At 46.3% G+C, this 15,899-nt stretch overlaps 1 long non-coding RNA gene across 1 annotated transcript; it reads right to left on the bottom strand.

The window, feature by feature from the left end:
- Positions 1 to 220: 220 nt before the first annotated feature.
- LOC121011973 (uncharacterized) lies at positions 221 to 15,206 on the bottom strand. The gene is made up of 2 exons (XR_005781886.1): positions 14,907 to 15,206; positions 221 to 588 (listed from the first exon to the last, which is right to left on the bottom strand). It is a non-coding gene; the product is annotated as an uncharacterized LOC121011973 (long non-coding RNA).
- Positions 15,207 to 15,899: the final 693 nt, after the last annotated feature.

Here is a 15,899-nt window from a genome sequence, read left to right on the forward strand (position 1 = left end):
CTCTCTCTCTCTCTCTCTCAAAATAAATAAATAAAACTTTTTTAAAAATCTGGATGCCAAGGCCATACCACCAGCCAGTTAGGTCAGAATCTGTGTTTGAGGCACCAAGGCTTAGGTGTTGCGCATGGAGGTTTGAACACTACTGGTCTAGCTCTTCATCCTTTCTCCCCTTGACTTGAGACCCCTTCTGCAACCGTGAATGAATCACACTCAAACTGAGTTAAAAAAAATTTTTTTTTTAACTTGGGGAGACTATTTACGACTTGAAGCACTGAAATAAAATGTCCAAAGTAATTCCGTCTTCCACCCCTGGCAGAACCTGGTCACCAGAATCTTTCACTCCCCTCCTGCTCTGCTTCTCCCTGGATGGGCTTGCCTCTCTCCGTGCGATGGCGAAGACAGTTCCGAGAAAGGAGCGTGCCCTTGACAGTTTCAGCAGCCCAGGGTAGTTAGTGAATCCTCTGATTGGTCCAGCTTCGGGTCATGTGTCCAGCCCTGAACCAATCACAGTGGCCAGATGAATAATGTCCTCTGATTGGGTAGGCCCGTGGCGCGCATCCACAGCAGGAGTTGATCCCAGACGTGGACCTAGAGGAACCAAATGGAATGGCGATGTAGGTGGGGTGGTCCCTTTGACGAATGCTCAGCGGGTAAAAATACAGACAGCTGCTCCATAGCTTCCCCTCTGTCTCCTAGTTCATTCTCCGCGTCATAGAAGTCCGGGGAAACCAGTGGGCAAAGGCCATCTCCTTTGAGGACCTCGGTTGCCCAGGAGGCGAAGACTGAATGCTCTTTCTTTTGGGGGCAGGGATGCTGTAAGCACTTATATTAATTATTTAATCACATAAATTAATATGGAAGATTCGGGATATATTTGGGGGGAGATGCTGAATAATTCATACTTGAATCCTAACGCATACATATTATAATGCCAGATAAGTGGAAAATTATACACCAGAAACATTGTTCATGCAAATATGCAGCTTTACATTCCGCACGAACGAGGCATCACGGATTAATTGATAATGAGGAAGCCAAGGCAATAGTAGTTCTAATTCTGTGTTTAGTTCTGTTTGATTCATTAGAATGCATTAAAAGTAAGTTTATGATTGAAAGTTTTTATACGTGCATATTATGCACACGTGCATAATTTTGCATACAATCATAAGGGTGACCATATCGTATGTATTGGGCGGGTTTCCTTTTCTAGGGAAATTGTCCTGTTTCTCTTCCTTTTTTCTGGTTAGCTCCTCCTCCCACCTTTTCTCCTTTTCCTCTCCCTTCCTCGCCTCTAGTTCATATACCCCTATAAAGATAGGGGTATATGTAATTTTATTTTTTTTCAACGTTTATTTATTTTTGGGACAGAGAGAGACAGAGCATGAACAGGGGAGGGGCAGAGAGAGAGAGGGAGACACAGAATCGGAAACAGGCTCCAGGCTCTGAGCCATCAGCCCAGAGCCTGACGCGGGGCTCGAACTCACGGACCGCGAGATCGTGACCTGGCTGAAGTCGGACGCTTAACCGACTGCGCCACCCAGGCGCCCCATATGTAATTTTATACGAAGTCATGTACCCCTATGTGTTTGGACACAGATAGATACACAAACACACATAGAAACACATGTAGATTTATACTGAATACACAGTTTATATAGATGACATCACGTTATCCTCATTTTTCTGCACTTTGCTTTTCTCATTTAACAATATCAGAAATCCCTCCAGGTCACCTGGCAGAAAGCACGTCAGTGATTGTGCAATATAGTATGGGGGCGGGGGTGCTTCTATTTTGTGGTGTGGCTGTACCATGATGTATTCAACCACTCCCTAAGGATTAATATTTGCTTTGCCATTTTTTTAATCCCTTTCTGTTTGATTTTTTTCTATTGAGTAAGCTCCGCACCCAACGTGGGGCTTGACTTCACCACCCCGAGATCAAGAGTCGCGTGCTCAACCGCCTGAGCCAGCCAGGCACCTGCTTTGTTCACCATGTTTGCCTCTGTGAATGATACCACGTAAATCTTCCCTCACCTATATCCATCGGTTCCTAAGAATGGAAGCCATCCCGTAGAAACGTAAAAATGTTAAAAGATACTGGGGTGCCTAGCTAGCTCAGTTGGTGGAGTGTGGGATCCTGGTGTTGTGAGTTCGAGCCCCACACGGGGTGTAGAAGTTACTTAAATAAATAAAACTTTAAAAAAATGTTAAAAGATCCTGCCGGAAGGCTGTAACCATATAGAAACGTATAAGGATTTTCTCATATGGCTGCAAGCAATAACTCTCATGGTTCTTTCTTTTTCTTTCCTTCCTCCCCCTGCTCCTCCTTCTTCAAAATTTAGGTGACATTCACATGGCGTAAATTTAACCATCGGTGATCTTTAGCACAATCGTAGCGTTGTATCACCACTACCTAGCTCATCACCTAGGCCTAAAATATTTTCATCACCCTAAAAGGAACCTTGCGCCTATTTGTGTCATTTTCCATGCCTCTCTTCTTCTGGCCTCTGGCGATCATTAATCAGCTTTCCTTTCCTGTGAATTCACCCATTCTGGGCACTCCATACCAACGACGTCCTACAGGAGGCGGGTGACTTCTTTCACTCAGCGTGGTGTTTTCAAGGGTCATCCACACTTGATCCACAGGTACCAGTACCTCCTTCCTTTTCGAGCCTGGATAATGGGCCAGTGTACGAATATAACACCTTCCGTTTACCCATTCATCAGCTGAGGGACATTGGGGTTGTTTCTACCTTTTTTGGCTTTCGTGAATAGTGGTGCCACGAACATTCGTTCGTACGGGTATTTCTTTGAATACCTGTGTTCAATTATTTGGGGTCCATCCCTAGGAGTGGAATTGGTCATAATTCCATAGTATGGTCAAAATTACCGTAAAATTGGTAATTTTACATTTAACTTTTGGAGGAAGGGCCGAGCCGTTTTCCACAGCCGCTGCCCCGTTTTACATTCCCATAAGCAGCGCGCGAAGGTCTGTTTTCTCTTCTTATAAAGATTCCAGTCACTGGATTAGGACCCACGCTCATCCAGAGTGACCTCATTTTAATTTGATTCCATCTGCAATGACCCTATTTCCAAATAAGGTCACATGCACAAGCAGAGGATTAGGACTTGAGCATACCTTTTGGGAAGGCACAATTCAACCCGCGATGGGGTGTAATACCTTTCAGTCCACGGGAAATAGAAGCTGCTGTTGAGAACCATAACGAATTCAAGATAACACCAAGAACAAAGTGTCTTTTCCTTAAATTGTACGAATTTCAGCTACTTATGCAAAGGCAAGGCCATCAAGCACTGAGTGCTAGCCAGATGGACTTGGCAGAACACGGGTGTGGATAAGTTGGCTAATTTTAGTTCATGAATACTGCATTTTAATAACCCTTAATAACTCACGTAGTGAATTACTATTAGGTCTCCTGTGGGCGTACACAGACATGAAAAATTATTTCAGCGTCCATCATTTAGGTGCAAAACCTGAAGGAAGGACAAGAGATTTCAATGTTCCAAACACTGTGGGTTTTCTGAGTTTTCTTGTGGCAGACACAGCCAGCCAGCAGGCTAAGCCAGCAACTGCTCCCAACCTTTCACTCTCCTCTTCCTCCTGTTTTAGAAGCTGGAAAGCTCCTCTGCAGCTCGTTGCCAACTATGCTGGTGGATTTCCAGGAATATGTTCGTTTTCCTGATAGAAGGGACAGATGCGACTGGCTCCAGCCCCTCCCCTACCTCTTCCTGCCTTGAACACTGACACGATGCCTGGAGCTACAGCAGCCATGTTGCTGCACCGTGAGCTGAAGGCCAAGGGGATCACAGAGCACCTGACCCTGGTACCATTCAACCAGCAACAGCAGCTACCTACTTCCAGATTCCTTGTTTTGGGAGAAAATACAAGCCACTCTGAATCAGGTTCTCTGCTGTTTGTAGCCGCTCCCCCCCCCCCAACTCTCACAGATTCATTTCTTATGCTACTTAGACACAACAGTGCAATGACATAATTATATTTATGATTTCATTTTGCTTGGCAATTCAAAAGCCAATTCCCCAAAGTCAAATCTTAATGGGCTCCTTGAGAGTTGGTGCCCCCAGGTTTCTTTTTTAATGAATTGGAAATTTGGGGCTTAAAAATAGAGATAAAAACAAATCAGACCCTCCCCTCCAGGCTCCCATCACAGAGGCTGATCTTCAAAGGGACCACCCAAGTCACCTAAGTGCCATGAGGGGCCAATTACACCTGTATCATCCAGGTGGCTTTTTCCTCCTCTTACCCAGGACTATACAGGGATCCCCGAATTCTGTAGGGACTTGGACATCCCACTGACAATTGTCAGGCACTTTTAATCGCTCCTGCACTGCTGCAGAGTGAGCAAAGAAGCTTCCACTATTGGAGCGCTCAGTTGGTTGGCTCAGTTGGTTGAGCGTCCAACTTCAGCTCAGGTCACAATCTCATGGTTTGTGGGTTCGAGCCCTGCATCAGGCTCTGTGCTGACAGCTTGGAGCCTGGAGCCTGTTTGGATTCTGTGTCTCCTTCTTTCTCTGCCCCTCCCCCACTCACGCTCTCTCTCTTTCTCTCAAAAATAAACACTAAAAAAATAAACTACACGTATTACTTTTTTTTCCCTCTATGTATTGCTTTTGTTTATGAGCGAAAAATCCAAAGGCACGGGGCACGTGGCTGGCTCAGACAGTGTAACATGCAACTTTTGATTTGGGGGTTGTAAGTTCAAGCCCCACGTTTGGTGCAGAGATTACTTAAAAATAAAATCTTTTTTTTTTCTTTTTTTTTTCTTTGAGAGAGAGAGAGAGAGAGAGAGAGAATGCCAGTGGGGGAGAGGAAAAGATGGGGAGAGAGAATTCCAAGCAGGCTCCATTCCAACCCACCCGGGTGCCCCCAAAATAAAATCTTTTTAAAAAAAAATCCAAAGGCCAGGAGAGCCTGGGATGGCTCAGTCAGCTGAGTGTCCAACTCTTGGTTTCGACTCAGGTCATGATCTCACAGTTCCTGGGGTCGAGGCCCGAGTTGGGCTCTGTGCTGACAGTGGGGAGCCTGCTTGGGGCCTCTCTCTCTCTCTCTAAAACAAAAAAATGAAGAGCATAGACTCTTGATCTTGGGATCACAAGTTCAAGCAAGCCCCTTATTGTGTGTAGAGATTATTTAACTAAATAAATAAATACACATAGGAAGAAATACACGTGGCACTAATGCGCTCACTCTTAGGATTTCTCAGTACCACACTCTTCGTAAAAACAAGCACAAAGGGAAACATCCCTGGAGAAACTCGTCTCATTTCCATCCCTCTAGGGGGACAACGGGGGGGGGGGGGTTCAGATACCTTCCTCGTTTAACGAGGAAGCGATTGGTCATTGTCTGGAAGCGAAAGGAACAAAAATAAACTATGGTGAATGAGCTTACACATATCTTAGCCTGAAGATTTGAATTTAAAAAAAAGGGATTTTTTGAGGCCCATTTTCTTATTAATGGGCCTTCCCAGTACTATTTCATCTGAACTCCTGGAGAACTCGTGGGGGCATAGAACACTGGGTGGCTATTTCTGATGTCTTATTTATTCCCACACATGGACTCATTCATTCAACAAACATTTCTTCTGTGACCTACTATGTGCTCGGCAGTGGGATAGTCTGAATTCTCTTGGTCATGGCTTTCCTTAGCCCAACTCAAACAGGCTTCTGCAGAGAATGAGGTTCCTGGCTGACTCAGTCAGTGGAGTGTGCAACTCTTGATCTCAGGGTTCTGAGTTCAAGCCCCATGCTGGGTGTGGAGGCTACTTTAAAAAAACATAGGGATGCCTGGGTGGCTTAGTCAGTTGGGGTGTCCGACTCTCGATTTCAGCTCAGGTTATGATGCCAGGGTCCTGGGATCAAGCCTTGTGTTGGGTTCCATGCTGAGCATGGAATCTGTTTAAGATTCTCTTTCCCTCTCTCTCTCTCTGCCCTTCTCCCCAGCTTTCTCTCTCTCTCTCTCTCTCTCTCTCTCTCAAACAAAAACATTAAAAAATCAAAATTAGGGGCGCCTGGGTGGCTCAGTTGGTTGAGCGTTTGACTTCGGCTCAGGTCATAATCTCGTAGTCCATGAGTTCGGGCCCCGCATTGGGCTCTGTGCTGACAGCTCAGAGCCTGGAGCCTGCTTCGAATTCTGGGTCTCCCTCTCTCTCTGCCCCTCCCCACTCATGCTCTGTCAAAAATAAATAAACATTAAAAAAATTTTTTTAATAAAAATTTTTTAAAAAAATAATAAAAAGTTTAAAAAGCAGAAAATGAGAGGGGCCTGGCTGGCTCAGTCAGAGGAGTGTGCGACTCTTGATCTCAGGGTTGTGGGTTCGAGCCCCACATGTGGTATAGAGTTTACTTAAAATAAATTAAAAACTTTAAAAAAAAAAACAGAATACACTGGGTGTTGTATGGAAACCAATTTGACAATAAATTTCATATACTGAAAAATAAATAAAAATAAAAATAAATTTTCAAAAAAAACCAATATAAATTCATTGGCTTATGAATTATAAGCTTCACTGTATACCTGCTTCAGGCATGGTTGGTTCCAGGGGCACACACAACAACATCATGATTTAGTCATCTTTCAGATGCTTTCTTCTGTAAAGACTTCACCCTCGGGGCGCCTGGGTGGCGCAGTCGGTTAAGCCTCCGACTTCAGCCAGGTCACGATCTCGCGGTCCGGGAGTTCGAGCCCCGCGTCAGGCTCTGGGCTGATGGCTCGGAGCCTGGAGCCTGTTTCCGATTCTGTGTCTCCCTCTCTCTCTGCCCCTCCCCCGTTCATGCTCTGTCTCTCTCTGTACCAAAAATAAATAAAAAGTTGAAAAAAAAAATTTAAAAAAAAAAAAAAAAAAAGACTTCACCCTCAAGCAGCTTTCCCCCTGAGACAGTAGCACTGATGACCTCCAGCAGCTCCTGACTTACCGGCTTACACACTCCCAGGGAAAGAGGGCACCTTTCCCCCAACAGTCCCAGTAAAAGTCCTGAGTTGGCTCTAATTTGGCTTAGCGTCAGTCACCTGCCTTCATCTGAATGACTGGGAATTGCAAGATTCTGATTGGCCAGTGCCCACTCATATCAACTAGAAAGTGAGACAGCAAGGCCACAGCCATCTGAATCAGGTGGGCTGAGATTAGCCACGGTTCCCCAAAAGAAACCTAGGGTCCAGTGACCGGAATAAGGAAGAATGGATATAGCCTGGCAAAAACAACAGATGTCCAACTCCAGGTGTAACACAGATGAACAAAATACCTGTGGGAGACTACGGAAACCCCCGCGACAGCTGGTGGGAGTAAAGATTGGGAGCAGTTCTGTGGGAGGCAACCCAGCCATCCGTGCCACCCACGTCCCCATGACCAGGCACCTCCTCTCCTGGGGATGGAGTCCACAGAACAGCTCATTCGGTCCCCGGGAAACGTGCACGCAGATGCCCGTGGCAATGACACATGTAGAAGCAGCAGGTGCAAGTGAAGGCAGGGGTGGGGGTGCATCGCTAGGGGAGAGCATTGGTTAAATATGCCTGATGCACCCAGTCTGGGAAAGCCCCTGGAAGGCAGGGATTAGTTTTTCATAGAGACATGAATCGATCTTGCAAATGCAGTGAAAAAAAAAGAAGCCAAATGAACCCCGTGACACAAGACTATTTGTGTAAATGTAAAATGTGCACTCGCATTGCTAGTAATCAGGACAGACTCATCTTTGCCAGACGTGACCGGAAGGAAGCCCCGGGCTGCCCAATTAAAGATGCATTCGGGGGCGCCTGGGTGGCGCAGTCGGTTAAGCGTCCGACTTCAGCCAGGTCACGATCTCGCGGTCTGTGAGTTCGAGCCCCGCTTCAGGCTCTGGGCGGATGGCTCAGAGCCTGGAGCCTGTTTCCGATTCTGTGTCTCCCTCTCTCTCTGCCCCTCCCCCGTTCATGCTCTGTCTCTCTCTGTCCCAAAAATAAATAAAAACGTTGAAAAAAAATTTAAAAATAAATAAATAAATAAATAAATAAATAAATAAATAAATAAAGATGCATTCGCCAGGGGCGCTTGGGTGGCCCAGTGGGTTGAGCTTCCAACTCTGGATTTGGGCTCAGGTCGTGATTTCAGGGTCGTGGGATTGAGCCCTGCAGCGGGCTCTGTGCTGACAGCGTGGGGCCTGCTTGGGGATTCTCTCTCCTCCCACCCCTACTTCTCTCTCTCTCTCTGTGCCCCTCCCCCACTCACACTTACAATTTCTCTCTCTCTCTCTCAAAATAAATAAACTTTAACAAAATAAAGATTACATTTGCCAGCTTTCCTCGCTGCCAAATGCGACCACGTGATAAGGTTCTGGCCAATGAGATGGGAGTGGAAATAAATAATGCAGGCACCTTCTGGGATCAAGACCTTGAAAGGGAAAGAGAGCGCCTTGCCTCTCTGTTCCCTCCTGGGAGCTGAGGCAGCTGTCTTGGTCCTTCTGGTGAAAGCCACATGTTGAAGACTGAGCAACAAGTTAGAGCCACCCACAGAGCTGTTGGCCTCGTCGAGTATATGGACCATTAAGTGAGAAATAAAAATCTACTGTTCTTTTTTCAGTCTTTGTACAGCGATGGAACCCACACACTAATAATGTACTCGATGAGTATTATTACTTTAATATTATGATTGTTCTTCCCCCAATGGTCATTATTATTACTTTACTGACCTAAAACATTTTTTAAATATAGTTCAGTGAATTATCTTGGTACCCTGATAATGGAGGCTATAACCCTTAGGGTTCTTTTTTCCTTTTTTTTAATTTATTTAAGAAAAAAAATTTTTGCAATCCCTGTCAAAATAACATCAGCATTCTTCACAGAGCTAGAACAAACAATCCTAAAATTTGTATGGAACCAGAAAAGACCCCAAATAGCCCGAACAGCAATCTTGAAAAAGAAAACCAAAGCAGAAGGCATCACAATCCCGGACTTCAAGCTATACTACAAAGCTGTAATCATCAAGACAGTATGGTACTGGCACAAAAACAGACACTCAGGTCAATGGAGCAGAATAGAGAACCCCGAAATGGATCCACAAACATATGACCAACTAATCTTTGACAAAGCAGGAAAGAATATCCAAGGGAATAAAGACAGTCTCTTCAGCAAGTGGTGCTGGGAAGACTGGACAGCAACACGCAGAAAAACTAACCCGGACCACTTTCTTACACCAGACACAAAAATAAACTCAAAATGAATGAAAGACCTAAACATAAGACAGGAAGCCATCAAAATCCCCGAGGAGAAAGCAGGCAAAAACCTCTTTGATCTTGGCCACAGCAACTTCTTACTCAACATGTCTCCAGAGGCAAGGGAAATAAAAGCAAAAATGAACTATTGGGACCTCATCAAAACAAAAAGCTTCTGCACAGCAAAGGAAACAATCAGCAAAACTAAAAGGCAACCAACAGAATGAGAGAGATGTTTGCAAACAACATATCAGATAAAGGGTTAGTATCCAAAATCTATAGAGAACTTATCAAACTCAACACCCAAAAAACAAATCATCCAGTGAAGAAATGGGCGAAAGACATGAATAGACACTTCTCCAAAGAAGACAACCAGGTGGCCAACCGACACATGAAAAAAACACCATGTGTCAACATCACTCATCATCCGGGAAATACAAATCAAAACCACAACGAGATACCACCTCACACCTGTCAGAAGGGCTACATTAACAACTCAGGCAACAACAGATGTTGGCGAGGATGCAGAGACAGAGGATCTCTTTTGCACTGCTGGTGGAAATGCTAACTGGTGCAGCTGCTCTGGAAAACAGTACAGAGCTTCCTCAAAAAACTAAAAATAGAACTACCCTACGACCCAGCAACTGCACTACTAGGTATTTACCCACGGGATACAGGTGTGCTGTTTCGAAGGGACACATGCACCCCCATGTTTATAGCAGCACTATCGACAATAGCCAAAGTATGGAAAGAGCCCAAATGTCCATCGATGGATGAATGGATAAAGAAAATGTGGTATATGTATACGATGGAGTATTACTCGGCAATCGAAAAGAATGAAATCTTGCCATTTGCAACTACGTGGATGGAACTGGAGGGTATTATGCTAAACAAAATTAGTCAGAGAAAGGCAAATATCATAGGACGTTATTCATATGAGGACGTTAAGATACAAAACAGATAAACATAAGGGAATGGAAGCAAAAATAATATAAAAAACAGGGAGGGGGACAAAACATAAGAGACTTTTAAATATGGATAACAAACAGAGGGTTAATGGAGGGGCTGTGGGAGGGGGGATGGGCTAAATGGGTCAGGGGCACTAAGGAATCTACTCCTGAAATCATTGTTGCACTAGACGCTAACTAACTGGGATGTAAATTTAAATAAATTAATTAAATAAATAAATATTTTAAGGATTATTTCTGAGAGAGAGAGAGACAGAGGATGAGTAGGGGAGGGGCAGAGAGAGAGAGGGAGACACAGAATCCAAAGCAGGATCCTGGCTCTGAGCTGTCAGCACAGAGCCCGACACGAGGCTCAAACCCATTAACTGCGAGATCATGATCTGAGTCAAAGTGGGATGCTCAACCAACTTAGCTACCCAGGAACCCCTTTTCTTTTTTTATAAAGATTTATTGGGGGGCACCTGGTTGGCTCAGTTGGTGGGGTGTGCAACTCTTGATCTTGGGGTCGTGAGTTCGAGCCCCATGCTGGGGCCTCCGGCAGCTTAACTGAGTTCCCAAGCACAAAAGGAAAGTCCAACCAGGGAAGACATCCACCATGACAGCCCCCAGGAGGCCTGGTGAGGCCAAGAGAAGGACCCCAAACAACCAACAGAGGCAAAGAAGGACCTTCCCAACCCAGGTGAGGTGAAAAGGGGACCCATGACGCCAGGAAAGGTGAGGACAAGGTTTCTCCCAAACCAGGTGCAGCCGAGAAGCTCCCAAGAAAGGCAGCCAGACCAAAGACCAAGAGGCAAGACTGAGTGAGGCCAGGAAGGCCTCCCAGCAGCCCGACAAGGCCAGCCAGACCCTTCCTAGTGCCCCTGGCTCCAGTGGGAAGTCCAAGGTCAAAGGCACAAGGAGAAGCCAAGACGGTGAGGCCCACGTGAACACAAAAGCTAGGAGTCAGAGTTCAAAATCCACAGTTCCCAAGGGCAAGATTAGTGACGCTTCTCCAGCCAAAAAGAAGGAAAGCGAGGTCCCTAAAGAGGCTGTTGCCCAAGGGGCCAACATGGGGCCCAGAGTCAAGGCTGCTGCTCTTCTTAGGGGCGGTGGGTCTAAGACAGTGGCTGAACACCTGGCCAGGAAGACAGAGGCCCCCAAGGGCCCAGAAGGCCCAGCATGCCCACACAGGCCTCCTCCTCCACATTGACCTGTAAGCTGAAGGCTAGAGCCAGGCTGGAGAGAGACTGAGATTCTGCTTGAGTTTTTATTCCCCAACAAACCATCACTCTATCTATTTCATTGTAACTTATTTATCAATAAAGCCTTCTCTTCCCTAAAAATATATATGTGTATGTATATATATGTATACATATATCTATATGAGTATATATGTATACATATATACTTGTATATACATATACGTGTATATATACACACATATATGTATATACATGTATACATAAACACATATATGCACATATATACACACATATATACATGTATACATATACATACATACACACACACACACATTATACATATATACATAAAAGCCGTCAGCAGTTGGACACTTGCTTCACTGACTGAACCACTCAGGCACCCTGGGAACTGCCCTCTTTCTAGAGGATCTTGTTCAGTATCAAGAGTTTACTTTTATTTCTTTTTTAAATGTTTATTTATTTTGGAGAGACAACAGGAGCAGGGGAGGCACAAAGAGGGGGACAGAGGTTCTGAAGCAGGCTCCTCGCTGACAGCAGAGAACCTGATGGGGGACTCGAACTCACAAACCATGAGACTGTGACCTGAAGTCGGCGCTCGACCAACTAAGCCACCCAGGCGCCCCCAGTATCAAGATTTTAAATGGCGTCTCAAAGCCGATGACTTCCCCGGTTATGTCTCCTGTCCCCTGAGCACATCCAGATCTGTAGAGTAGCATCTCTAGCCATTGCCAATGGTGCAGAACAGAATCTTTGATTGCCTCTTGCCCCGCCAAAATCTGCGCCCTTCTATTGGGCTTTGATGAGCACAAAAGTAGGGAGCAGCTCTCAGTTTCTGTTTTGTCTCATTTCCCATCCAGGAGTAGCATCCCTGTGGGCTTTGGCTCCCATCCCCCTCTCCACCACCCACCATCGCTTGGTCTCCCTGCCTCCACTCTGGCTCCACTGCGAATACTTGTCCACCCGGCAATTAGGTGAATCTGAAAAAATCCAGCCATGCCAGAGACCCTTACTTAAAATTCGCCATGGGTTTTCCAAAACAACCAGGATAAGACCCGAACTCTTCTCCAGGGCCTTCAAGATCCTCCACGATTTGCCCCTGGCCTCGGATTTCACCTCATCCATTCTCGGCTTCCTTCATTATACTCCAATCAGTCTAGCTGCACCCCCCCTCCGCCCCCGCCATCTTGGTTTCTCAAATTCCCTTCCGGAGGCATGTTGCTTGAGAGACTTTGTCCAGCGCCTTCACGTGGCCAGTTCCTTCTTCATCCTCCAAGCTCCGCTTAAATACAAGATTTTATTTTTACGCAATCTCCTCCTTGGCCTTAGGGTTGGTGGGCCTGGCAAGGACGCTCCAGTGCCCTTGCTCTGCTGCCTTCAGTGCCTCCAGAACCATGTGCAGCATGGGAGGGCGACAGCATGGCACTCAGACGCTGCTACAGCTCGGGCCTGGCTATTCAGACCCCACGGCAGAGGTCAAGGACATTGAGGAGACGGAAGGGTCACTGGAGGCAATGCTCCCAGGAGCCACTGCACAAGCAGATGGAGACACAGATGCTGGTAGGCTTAGGTCATGATCTTGTGGTTCGTGAGATCAAACCCCAGGTCAGGCTCTGGGCTGACGGTGCAGGGCCTGCTGGGGATTGTCTCTCACCTCTCTCTGACCTCCACCCCCAAAAATAAATAAATAAAACACTTAAAAGAAAAAGAGAGAGAGAAGGAGAGAAAGAGAGAGAGAGAGAAAGAAAGAAAGAAAGAGAAAGAAAGAAAAGAAAGAAAGAAAGAAAGAAAGAAAGAAAGAAAGAAAGAAAAAGAGAGAAAGAAAAGAAAAGAAAAGAAAAGAAAAGAAAAGAAAAGAAAAGAAAAGAAAAGAAAAACGAAAAGAAAACAGCGAGCAGTTTCAGGACCCAAAACCTATGGCCATTCAAAGTCAACATGCACATGAGTCTTAGTATTTCTTATCCATTTGGACCCCTTCCTGTTTTTAGGGTTTGTTTTGTTTTTAAGGAAACTCTACCCCCAAAACAGGCTTGAACTCATGACCCTGAGACCATGAGTCGCATGCTCTACCGAAGGAGCCAGCCAAGTGCCCCTCTCCTCTTTTTTAAAGTAAACTCTCTCCAAGCCTTGTTTATTGCTACTAACTCACCCTTTCCCACCTCCTGTGCTCTCCTCAACCTGCCCTGATCAGGCTGAAGTATTTGGTTTTGACAGTGAGTCAGTCTAGTGTAATTAATAACAGAACAAGTGGATCCTAGCTAATATAAAATAGATCCCACTTTATTTTCAAGAACCTGGTCCAAGTGCTCAAACATACATACTGGCTCCTGCCCCAGGGCCTTTGCTCCTACCATTCTGTCTTCCTGGAATGTTCTTCCCCCAGATATCTGCCTCTTTCCCTCGCCTCCCTCAAGTTTTTGCTTAAATGTCATCTTCCCTTTGAGGTCCCCACCCCCTTTTCTCATTTTCCTCCATGGGTTCATTCATTCATTCATTCATTCATTCATTCTCTGGTGGGAAAGCATCCACGGAGGCAGGGATCCTGTCTGTTCTGTTTATTTCTGTATCTCCAGCACCTAGAAAAGTGCAGGCACATAGTAGGCTCTTAAAAATATCCATTGAATTGCACTGCTAGGTATTTATCCACGGGATACAGGTGTGCTGTTTCGAAGGGACACACGCACCCCCGTGTTTATAGCAGCACCATCTACAACAGCCAAAGTATGGAAAGAGCCCAAAAGTCCATTGATGGATGAATGGATAAAGAAGATGTCGCATATATATATACAATGGAGTATTACTTGACAACCGAAAAGAATGAAATCTTGCCATTTGCAACTACGTGGATGGAACTGGAGGGTATTAGGCTAAGTGAAATTAGTCAGAGAAAGACAAATATCATAGGACTTCATTCAAATGAGGACTTTAAGACACAGAACAGATAAACACACGGGAAGGGAAACAAAAATAATCTAAAAACAGGGCGGGGGACAAAACAGAAGAGACTCATAAATACGGAGAACAAACAGAGGGTTACTGGGGGGGTTATGGGGGGGGATGGTCTAAATGGGGAAGGGGCACTGAGGAATCTACTCCTGAAATCACTGTTGCACTGGATGCTAATTGGGATGTAAATTTTTAAAAATAAAAAATAAAATTCAAAACTATATACCCATTGAGTGAATAGACGAAAGAAGAAATGGACCGGCTCTGGAAGCAGGCACAGGCACGGAGAGAACACACCGGCCTTTTGCAACTGCTCCTGGAGGTTTGGTTCTGGAAATTCCTCAGCAGGAATCTTGGGAAGGTCAAAAGGTGAAAGCCCGGATTGTTCTCAGCTGTGCTTTCCCCATCTTTACCCTTTTACCCCAGCCCCCTGAGCTCCCCAGGGCCCGGTCCACCGCCCTTCCTTTACATTCCTCAGTTCTAAAGTCCCCACCCCTTTTCAACACCCGGAGTTCTTTCTGAGGAAGGAATGGACTGAATAATATTTTCCATGTTAGTAAGAATACCGATGACTCACTCAAGACAGCAGAGCGCCCAGCCTGGGCGGCGCGGCGCTGTTCCCCGAACGACCACCAGGAGGCGCCAGGCCTCCACGGAGGCGAACGCAGGCTCTCTGCGAGGCGCTGGTGTTCCCCGCGTGGGAGGCAGGAAGGCTTCTGGCGGCTGCAGCCCGGGGTGTGCCGCGCGGTTTTGGATGCGAGCTCAAGCAGGTGGTCGGAGAGCTTGCCGTGGTGTCTGCCAGGAAGTCGACTGCGCAGGTCCTGTCCTGCTTCTAGTTCTGGTTAAACCCACACTTCCGCCGCTTTCGGCCTGTTGTGACCCTGGACGCGGCCTTTTCGCGTTTGGGAGCCTGCTTCATCACCTCCGAGAAATAATGGTGATGATGAGACCCCACTGCTGTGAGGATGCCATGAGAGGCAGCTGGCAGGCACTGAGGATTGATCTGAAATGGGCCTTGGTGAACCTCATCAGGGTTGTTAATTACGATCAGCTCACAGCAGCGGTTCTCAAAGTGTTTCCCCTGGACCACCGGCAGCGGCCCCTGGGAATTTGCGGGGGGATGCAAATTCTCAGCCCTACCCAGCCCTAACCCGCACCCCCTTGCTCCCCAACTCAGACGTTTTGATTAAGCTCCACCCTGTGTCCCTCGATCAGTGCTTAAGGTGTTTCGGAGAGTGCTCAGGTGGATTTAGGGAGGTAACGAGATTTCCCCCAAGGCATAGCTGTTGAGGAGTAGAGCTGGGACTGGGGGGGTTGGGGAAACCCACATTGTCTCACCGGCTGCAAAGCTACAATCCTGAGTTGGTTGTGATGTGTGTATACACACGCACCGCTCTTTAGTAGCTGTGCGCCCCCCCAGCTGGCCCAGTCACTGGAGCATTCCACTTTTGATCTCAGGATTCTGAGTTTGAACCCCACGTTATGCATAGAGATGACTTAAAAATAAAATCTTAGGGGCACCTGGGTGGCTCAGTCGGTTGAGCATCCGATTTTGACTCAGGTCATGATC

This window comes from Herpailurus yagouaroundi, unplaced genomic scaffold (assembly GCF_014898765.1).
Source record: "Herpailurus yagouaroundi ecotype Mexico unplaced genomic scaffold, PumYag 196, whole genome shotgun sequence".
In the NCBI taxonomy this organism is placed as follows: Eukaryota; Metazoa; Chordata; class Mammalia; order Carnivora; family Felidae; genus Herpailurus; species Herpailurus yagouaroundi.